This window comes from Dipodomys merriami, unplaced genomic scaffold (genome assembly GCF_024711535.1).
Source record: "Dipodomys merriami isolate MVZ:Mamm:240054 unplaced genomic scaffold, mDipMer1.0.p SCAF_3, whole genome shotgun sequence".
In the NCBI taxonomy this organism is placed as follows: Eukaryota; Metazoa; Chordata; class Mammalia; order Rodentia; family Heteromyidae; genus Dipodomys; species Dipodomys merriami.
The window spans coordinates 10,869,950-10,880,296 of record NW_027204492.1 but is presented as its reverse complement, the minus strand read 5'-3'; the positions used below and the strand labels follow the sequence as shown (position 1 = coordinate 10,880,296).

At 41.2% G+C, this 10,347-nt stretch overlaps 2 pseudogenes; both read left to right on the top strand.

Annotated features, from left to right (window-relative positions):
• Positions 1-239: 239 nt before the first annotated feature.
• On the top strand, positions 240-620 carry LOC138839319 (small nuclear ribonucleoprotein Sm D3 pseudogene; annotated as a pseudogene).
• A 305-nt stretch (positions 621-925) lies between these two features.
• LOC138839730 (pygopus homolog 1 pseudogene) lies at positions 926-6,764 on the top strand (annotated as a pseudogene).
• Positions 6,765-10,347: the final 3,583 nt, after the last annotated feature.

The window sequence follows — 10,347 nt, the reverse complement described above, 5'->3', positions numbered from 1 at the left end:
AAGTTAATACTGTGTAGTGATTAGCAGCTGTATTTATAGAAAATAGTCCCTTTTTAATTATTCAAAGTATATAAACTATGTAGTCTAACATAAAAAACATATAGAAGTATGCATAAAGATCTATATAAAGAATACAGGTGGGGCCCGCCATTCACTTGCTTCATGCTTTCACTGTGGCAACATTTGTCCCAGAACCGAAGAGTAGGAGTATAGGCCTCCGTTGAACTCTTCCTGCCAAGATGTCTATTGGTGTGCCAATGAAAGTCCTGCATGAAGCTGAGGACCATATTATTGCATGTGAGACAAACACTGGTGAGGTATATCGAGGAAAGCTCATTGAAGCAGAGGACTACATGAACTGCCAGATGTCCAACATCCCATTCCCGTACAGAGATGGCTGAGTGGCACAGCTGGAGCAGTTGTACATCCAAGGCAGCAAGATCCGCTTTCTGATTTTGCCTGATACGCTAAAAAATGCACCAGTGTTAAAGAGCATGAAAAACCAAAACGAAGGCTCCAGGGCTGGCTGTGGAAAAGCTGCTATTCTGAAGGCCCAAGTGGCTGCAAGAGCAAGAGGACGTGGAATGGGACGTGGAAACATCTTCGAGAAACAAAGATAATTTTCTCTGTTAAACGTAACTTATTAGCCTTTTCTTTTTCTGTAGGTTATCTGAGTTTGTTGGGATGGGTACCTATATGTATGTTTTCTTTTGACATCATTTTTTTTAAAGATCAGAACTGTTAAACTAAATAAATCTGATTATGTTGTTAAAAAAAGAATACATATAGCATTTGTAATTTGCACAGACTGATTTTACCAAGTAAAGAATTCACCTGTTTTGAAGTCACTAGTTCTGAAATACTGTGGGTGGCTGAAGGCACAGACGGATGGGCCTGTGTGCTGAGCTGCTATAGCTTATGCAGTATGCCTGTGGTGGGTATGATAGCTATAAGTCCATGAAATGACATCTTTAAATCCATGAAAAATGGTATGATATTGTATTTGGTCTGGACAAACAAGAGTGCACTGGGAATATCATCTTTGGAATCACCTTGCCAGATTTCTCTCTCTCTCTCTCTCTCTCTCTCTCTCTCTCTCTCTCTCTCTCTCTCTCTCTCTCTCTCTCTCTCTCTCTCTCTCTCTCTCTCTCTCATCAATCGTGAAGTCTGCACTCTGGGCCTAGGTGCTGTCCCTCAGCTCTTCAACTCAAGGCTAGCGCTCTACTAACACAGCGCCATTTCCAACTTTTTGCTTATATGGTGCTGAGGAATCGAACCCAGGGCCTCATGAATGCAAGGCAAGCGCTCTAGCACTGAGCCACCTTCCCAGCCCCTGCTAGATTCTCTTCACAAGTTTCCTTCTATGCCCTCAATCTGATCATGGTAGCAGATTATAATTATGTGAAATCTAACCTAGGGGAGTGGCATACAGCAGACATTTTATGAATGTATTTGAATGAGTAAATGACATAAAGCTTTGGGTGCAGGATGCATTTGCTCCAGCAATTTTGTCAACATGGCTCATGAATCCTAAGGATCCCTTAGATCCTCCCAGAGAGGTTATGAGGCCAAAATGATGTTATAATCACATGAATTCATTTTTTTTTCATGATGTTGACATTTGCAATGACCATACAGAAGCAATGGTGGGCCATTTTCTTGGCTTGTTAGCATGAAACAAGGCATTGGGACCAAGTTCTACTAGCTGGCATTGTAGTCTTCACTGCCAGCCCTCATAGAGAAACAAGAAAGTCCAGTTTCATACATGGATGCCCTTGATTAGGCAATAAAAGTATTTATCTTATTAATCTCAATTCTTAAGTACTATGCACAAATCCCTTGTGCTGTACACTGAAGTATGATGGTAGTATTGAAAAGCACTTGTGCAGTTGTTTGAATTGCATGTTCAACTGGCCACTTGTTTTCATGGAAGACATTAAAAAATGAAAAGGATGATTGACAAGCTATGGTAATTCAGAGCTGGGTATTTGACAGATACTCCCCCCTTCTCCCCCAAAGTTGGCCTGTCACTTGAAAGAAAACAGCTGACAACCCTTGGTTACCAAGGACACAATTGGAAATTCAAACAAAAATAAGAAGTTTGGCAAGTAAGTATTCATCACTGTGAGTTTGACAGTTTCCCAACACTTAAAAAAACTTTTCTGATGAGACTGGTAGTAACATTGACAAATACATATGTTTTGAATTTTGTATGATTAAAGCTATAAATATTTAGAAGGTTTCCACAACTTAGAAAAAATTTAACTTATTGGAACATTGACATACACACAGATTACTATCATATCCATGTAAAGTGCACAATTCAGAGTTTATAGCATATTCATAAATCGTGCAGTCAGCCACACAGCCATTTCCACCATCTCAAAACAATCTCTGTGCCCTTTACCTATCATCCCCTAGCCCCTGTTTCCTTACAGCTCCCTCCCCAATGTGTAGCAGTAATATTAGCAGAATAAGTGGTTGATCCCATTTTACTGGAGAGAGTTCAGGACTGGATGGGTTACTAAGACCAAGTACACAATTAGGAAGCCCAAGGAAAAACCACAAAGCAAATACATAAGGACTTTCTTTTCCTCTATTGTCTGGCTATGCTCCACCACTAAATCCAAACTGTGACCACGTCCTATCTTCTAATCCATTTGATGACATCTCAAATACTATTTCCTTTAGCAATTCTGTATTGTGGCCCTGGTTATCCTGGCTTTGGAGACTTTAGCACATTCAGAGTGCCACCTCATGTCCCTTCAGGAATGTCTGTCACTAGCCCTTGCCCACACATTGTAGTCAGACCCATTTTCTCAGAGTTCTGTGGGCATGAGCTTTAATTGACCTCACACTTTTGCCTATGCACCATGTGATAATTCAAGTTTTGGAAATCTAGCTTATAATAATGTATTAAGTTGGCATTTTAGCATGCCTTAATTAACATTTTAGACCAAATGCAGCTGAAAACTAGTCAGATTCTGCCACAGAATGCTCAGCAAACACTGTATCTATCTAATTCTGATTTGGCATATAATTGTGCCAGTGGAAATAACTCCAGTTTTACCTTTCTATTAGGATTGAATTATTGTTTTATTTCACTGCAAACACACTTGTTTAACCAAAAGCATCACCTCCAAAAGAAGACTCAAAAACACCCATCAAGTCAGGCACTGGTAGCACATGCCTGTAATCCTAGCTACTCAGGAGGCTGAGATCTGAGGATCGCAGTTCAAAACCAGCCTGGGCAGGAAAGTCTGTGAGACTCCTATCTCCAATTAACCACCAATCAACCAGAAGTGGCACTGTGGCTCCAGTGGTAGAGCACTCACTTTGAGCTTAAGAGCTCAGGGGCAGTGCCCAGGCCCAGAGTTCAAGCCCCACAACTGGAAAAACAAAAACAAAAACAAAACAACAACAACAACAAAAGACCCATCAAAAATCCTCTTCTCATTCACTTCACTTAAATATGAATGGTGGATGGCATAGTCAATCAGAATAATGCTGAATTGAAAGTGTTAACCAAAACAATGTAGTCAATCAAGAGAATAGCTATTCAGCTAGCCCTGAAACCCCAAACAACAGCAGTGAAAATGGGACACAGAATAAACCGCCGCAGCAGACATGTGCAATACTAAGCAAAACAATACTCTCTCTACCTTAGTTGTCATGGCCATTTATCTGCCATTGCCGTGTGTCTTTGTGGAATTTGTACCAAGGAAGTGAACAATGATCTGGCTATCATCTTGTATGAGTCCTGCCTCCTGTCAGAAATGATTTCACCATATCTGTGTAAGAATGACTAAAACAGCATAGCTTCTCTCTGCAAAAGCATGCTCAGTGTAGAGCAGGGACACCTTTGTGTGGCTGACAAAGATGTCTAATTAATGTGCACTAGAGAAATCTTTGGGTCATCTCAGTGGGAAATGATACTTAATCACAGGCATTTACCTAACATGGTCTCTTTTTTACCTGCACATTACAGAGGTTTAGTGACACTGTTTCATCTTTTATCTTATATTTTAAATTTTTATTGTTACTATAAAGGTGGTGTACAGAGGGGTTACAGTTACATAAGTCAGGTAAATAGTACATTTCTTTTTGGACAATGTCACCCCTTCCCTTGCTCTCTCCCAATTTTTCCCTTCCCTTCCTACCCAGTAATTTTATAGTTCATTTTCTACACAATGTCTAGTAAGTAGCACTGCTGTATTTGTTCACCCTTTGTCCTTCCATTTCTGTGCTCCCCATTACCTTCCCAAAGACTGATAAATGAACAAACAGGACAGAAAGCAAAGAAAACAACAACAACAAAGAAAAAACATCTCGTTTCTGTTTCCTGGAGTACTTTGATAAAAATTTTATTTACTTATTTATTTATTTATTTATTTATTTATTTATTTCATCAGTCGTGGGGCCTGAACTCTGGGCCTGGGCACTGTCCCTCAGCTCCATTACTGGCTTTTTCTGCTTATGTGGTGCTGAGGAATCGAACCCAGGGCCTCATGCATGCAAGGCAAGCGCTCTACCACTGAGCCACCTTCCCAGCCCTTGGGAAGATTCTTTTAGGTCCTCTAGTATTATAATTCACCAGGAATGGAGGAGATAGTAGGTACCAGCAAAGGCAAGAGGGAAGCAAGGGCAGCAAAGGCAGTTCCTCTCTGTGACCACCAACCAATAGTTTAGTGATATATGTGGTAGGATGAGCCCTGTCAGGCATTCCTGCTAGGCTGGTTACAGGTATGTTGTCTGCAGTAGGGCTATATTTTCTGTAGTTGCTTTTTTGTATTGCATCCAGATACAGCCTGAGCCCTGAAAAGCTTTGGCAACATGTAGGATGGCAGACATATTCTGGGAGACGTTAGTATGCACTTAAGGGTGTGACAATCATTCAAATCACAGAAGATCCCTGAATGCCTCAGAGAGTAGGGGAAGCTAGAAGATCATTTTCTGCCTTGGAAAGGAAAGGGGACTGGGCATCGTGCTATCTGCTGGCTACCCTGTTGGTGCTCTGATATCTGGCCGTGTACTAGACCACATGCTGGGCCTGAGCCACCAATTACTGTGTCTCCTTCCCAGCCTGAGCTTTCCATTGCTTTAAGGTTTCTATGTATTTGTGTTGAATTGCTCCTTTCTCTGTAACTTTTTTGGGGGTGGTGTTGGTCATGGGGCCTGAACTCTGGGCCTGGGCACTGTCCCTCAGCTCTTCAGCTCAAGGCTAGCACTCTACCACTTGAGCCACAGTGCCACTTCCGGCTTTTTTCTTATGTGGTGGTGAGGAATCGAACCCAGGGCCTCATGCATGCAAGGCAAGCACTCTACCACTGAGCCACCTTCACACCTCCTTCTCTGTAACTATTTCTCATGGTTGCTTCCCACTCACCCACTTCCTATGTGTAAGATACCCCCAGGAACCTCAGGTTGTGTTTTCTGATCCTTAGAGTAGTTGGTCCCTGATACTAGGCCCCTTCTCAAGATGACACTTGGGTATAGTTTTCTGAGATACAGTAGATTTCTTGTCTACCAGCAGCCTCCCATGCAGGATGAATAGCATTCACACCAATTTAAAGATTTCAAGACTATAAGAACTGTGACTAGGACTCATGGTTTGTTGTTTTCATTGAGGTCGCCTGCCCTCTCTAGGCTACCTTGTACTTCTAGCACAGGTTTCTCCTTCTTTAGTTTTTGTTGTGATTGAGAGTGCAGGTTTAAGACCCATTTTACAGGCGTGTGGAAACAGTATGTACAGTAGACTTTGTATTGAGCAGGGAGCTTAGATTCCCTCCTGCCTTTGTCATGTAGAGGCCCTGTGATTGAGACAAGTCACTTTGGTTCTCAGTTATTCAATCATAGAGTGGACACAATTAGGCGTTCCCTGCTTAATGAGCAAGCTCCTATTTGGATAACTTATTTGTTTTCTCCTTAGAGGCGAGCACAGAACCTTGCTTGAATCAGGAGCAGCAATCAATGCTCAGGGAACAAACAAATAAAAGGGTCTTAAAAATGAGAGTGTATTCTATGAATGTAAGCTATGATTAATAATAAATTCAAAAGCCGGCTGCTCCCGTCACTTGGCCTTAAGGGTAACTTGATTCAAAATGGTTCCTTACAGAATGGACTAAAGCACCTTGACAGATCTTTGTTTTCGAATATAAGAAAAGGACAACTCGCAGCGACCAGTCATGTCTACAAGATGTCAAAAGACCTAACTAATTTGATCGATTCATTGAAAACAGCAAAGCCAACAGCATTGGGCTTTGTGCATCAAAGGAAGCTAAGTGGCTTGGAGCCTTTTCCATTGCTGCTCGTTGGCTTGCCGTCATGTACACACAGCTCTCCTTTCAGTTTTCACAAAATGGCTTATTTTCAGTTTTGAAATGGCAGCCACGTGGGAGCCCCCAGTTGATGGAGAGAGGACAGGGAGAGGCCCAGCTGGTTGACAGCCACTGGGCTCCTTGAGCCCTCTGCTTTGCCTTGGCTGCCGTGGGGAGGCGGCAGTCCAAGGTTTTTATAGTTCCTCTCTCGAATTAGTGCCCGCAGACTCTACAGCTATGAACATGCAATTAGTCTTTGTTTGTGCACAAAAGGGAGCTTGACCCTTGCCTGTCTTTGATTGGCATGTACCACTCTTGTAGCTACTTACCTAAGGCCCTCTGCAAGCAGTGCAGCGTCGTGGTCCTGCACCTGCCTGCAGCTTTTCTCTTTTGTGACTTGTCTCACAGAATATTCGGCCCAACTCGCAGCAAGATTGCAAGGACTAAGGCTTCCTGCAGGCACAGTAAGATTTCCTGTTTTTCAAGGAGGTAGGGGGAATTGGGTGGGAGGGAGGGAGGTTTGAATCTATAATCTGAGGTTGGGGTAATTGCTGAGCCCCCAAAACACTTAGCGAGAGCCCAAAAGAACTGTTTTTTTTTCTTAATAAATGAATCCTTTGCTTGCTTTCAAAAGCAGACCTCTTTTGCCATCAAAAAACAAGCTGCCCGCACAAGCTGCATTTCTTTCCCAGTTCACCTGCTTTCTTATGAACAGAGAAATTTGCTTGTCTCTTTGAACAACAAGTACTATAAAAGATATGTGATTATTGTGGTCAGAATATTTCTCATTAAATGATGCTTTCCAGGGTACTAAAAGAGTATTTATTCATAGTGTAGAGTTAAATACTGCCATGGTACATTGGATTACATATTTAAGAAATGTTTTTTTTGACATAGTTACTTTTCAAAATGCCATTATTTCTTCCTACCCATAACTTAACATGCCATGGTGTATTAGAATAAACTCTCCATACATGATACATGGGAGAAAAAGTTGGCAACATCTCTGCTTTGAACTGAAAATAATTTCCTGTTCTCAGATCTATGAAGAATCTTTAATAAATGCCTCAAAACAATAAGGGCTTCCCTTTTGGAAGTATCCACTTATGTTTATGTATGATACTGGCTGATTTATGTGTTATCTCTCTTATTCCTAAAATAGCCCTCCATGTTTGGTTTTATTATCTAAACTTGATAGTGAACACACCGAACATTGCACAGAGATACGAAGTGCTTAAAACCATGTCTTTCTGTTTGTTTCTCCTTGGCATGTCACTAGGACTTTAATTTTTTACTTTTGAAATATACATACTAGATTTTATATAGTCAAAAGAATTTTGTCCCTCCAAGTCACCTTGGGTGCAGACACCCCTTTCAGCATAGTGGCTATCATTATTTCCAGGATGCTACTTCTATGCTAACCTGTATAGTGTATGGGAACAGTCCTTATTCACACCATCCTGTCGACCATCTTGGCCATGCCAGATCCAGTATTTTTACATGCGACTTGAAAAAAAGACCTACCAACTTTGTTTTTTTGTTGGTCATAGGTCTTGAACTCTGAGCCTGAGTGATGTCCCTGAGCTCTTCAGCTCAAGGCAAGCGCTCTACCACTTGAGCCACAGCGCCACTTCTGGTTTTTTGGTGGTTAATTGCAGATAAGAGTCTCATGGATGTTCCTGCCTGGGCTGGCTTTGAACCATGATCCTTAGATCTCAGCCTCTTGAGTAGCTAGTATTACAGGCATGAGTCACCAGTGCAGGATCCCACCAACTTTTGATGGAAGGATTTTTCCATAATTGGGGACTTTTTTAATATTTTTATTTATTTTTTATTGTGAAAATACTGTACAGAGGGGTTACAATTACATGGGCAAGATAATGAGTACATTTCTTAAGCATTGTAGCCTCCTCCTTTGTTTCCCCTTCCCATCCCTTCTCATCCTCCCCCTGCCCCCCCCCCCCAGATGCAAGATTTTTAAAGACAGACTTTGCTTATGTTTTCACAAAGAGGGAAAGTTATTGAAGTATTTTTAAATGGAGATTTAACAGAGGATCTAAAATGACACCCCATGGCCTCTAGATGTGCTTTGTTCAAATTACGTTTTTTTAATTGTAAAGATACTATACTATACTATACTATACTATACAGTTACATGAGTGAGGTAATGAGTACACTTCCTCTTGAACATTGTTACCCCCTCCATTGTTTTCCCCCTACCATCCCTTCCCTCCCTACCTTCCCCGAGTTTCTTTTTTTTTGTTTGTTTGTGATTAAGTAATTACATGATTTCCCGAATTTCACAGTATTGTGGAATAATGATGCTCATTTAAAGTCACAAGTTCATTCTAACTTTCCTGGAGCAAATTGTCTATCACAGTCTATAACATATAACGGTGTTCACATGTTATACACTGTACATGTGATCAGCAGCATGGGGATATTTTGTAGTGGTTCGAAATTGGAGACATTTTGAAGAAAGTATTTCCAATTCGAGAGATGATTCTAAAACAGCTGTTTCATCCCAAACTGGCTATGATACTCGATTGGCCCAGGTACATGCATTTTCAAACTTACCATCTTAACAGAAGTCAGCCTGCCTGTGAATATAGTTTCTGTTGTGTTGAAGTGAGCATGGAATGGTTACAGGAGTTTGCCCTTTGTCATCGTACTTCCTATTTGTGTCCTGGCTCTGCCGCTTGATTATAGCTGTGTGCCTTTGGGAAGTTATTTGACCCCTCCCCCATCTTAGCTTTCTTTCCCCAAAATATTATTTTCCCCAAAGGGTGTGAATTAAAAGAAAAATCTGCCGGGCGCCGGTGGCTCACGCCTATATTCCTAGATAGTCAAGAGGCTGAGATACGAGGATTGTGGTTCAAAGACAGCCCAGGCAGGATAGTCCGTGAGACTCTATCTCCAATAAACCACCAGAAAACCAGAAGTGGCGCTGTAGCTCAAGTGGTAGAGTGCTAGCCTTGAGCTGAAGAACTGAGGGACAACACCCAGGCCCAGACTTCAAGCCCCATGACTAACAAAAAAGAGAAAAGAAAAATCTGTACAGTACCTTTGGTACATAGTACGTATTCAATACACTTTTTTTTCTTGTTTTTTTCTGGTCCTAGGACCTGAGTGCTTTCCCTAAGCTTTTGTGCTCAGGGCGGGCTCTCTACCACTTCAGCCACGGCTCAACTTCTGGCTTTTTGGGGGTAATTTAATGGAGAAAGGAGTCTTATGGACTCTCCTGCCCAGGCTGGCTTTGAACCGTGATCCTTGATCTCATCCTCCTCAGTAGCTAGGATTACAGGCGTGAGCCACTGGCACCCAGCTAAACATTTGTTTCTTATGTTTACATTTTCTGCCAGTGTTTGGTAAAACAAAATATTTTTGTAGTCATGCTCATTTCTTTGTGATTCATAGCTCTGTGTTAGAAGGGATCTTAAAACAATCATATCCAGTGTTTTTCAATCTTGTTCTTTAACAACATAACTTATACTTCAAAGGAAAACCAGTGAAATCCCAATAATTACAACAGCCAAGGTAAAGGTGCTATAGTTTAAGTGGGTGGCTCCAAAGTAGAGGGTGCCAGTTCATGTCTTCCTCTATCTCTTCAGGTGAGTTGTGTTGTCACCCCTGAATCTGTGTCTCTACTTTCCCAATATAGGCTACAAAGGGAGTCATAGCCAAACTTTAAGTCTCCACTCAAATGCTTAAACATCCACAGTATTTTCTAGAAAAAAAGCCAGCCAGAAATATTCTCTTCTTTCCAATTCTCCAATGACAATTCATGGATATATATAACACTTAACCAAATTTTCTTCATATGAGAGTTATTTTCATATATATCTATTTTTATACCAAATTCTTTGGGGGCAGGGTCCGTATCTTAATTGTCTCTGTGTCTCCCACAGTGCATGGTGATTTAACCTAATTGCTGCTTATTGGAATAAATCCAAATCATATTAAGATCTTGGAAACTAAGGGGGAGATTCCTAACTTTTTTCAAAATTATCCTCTTGCAAAAGTAACTTGA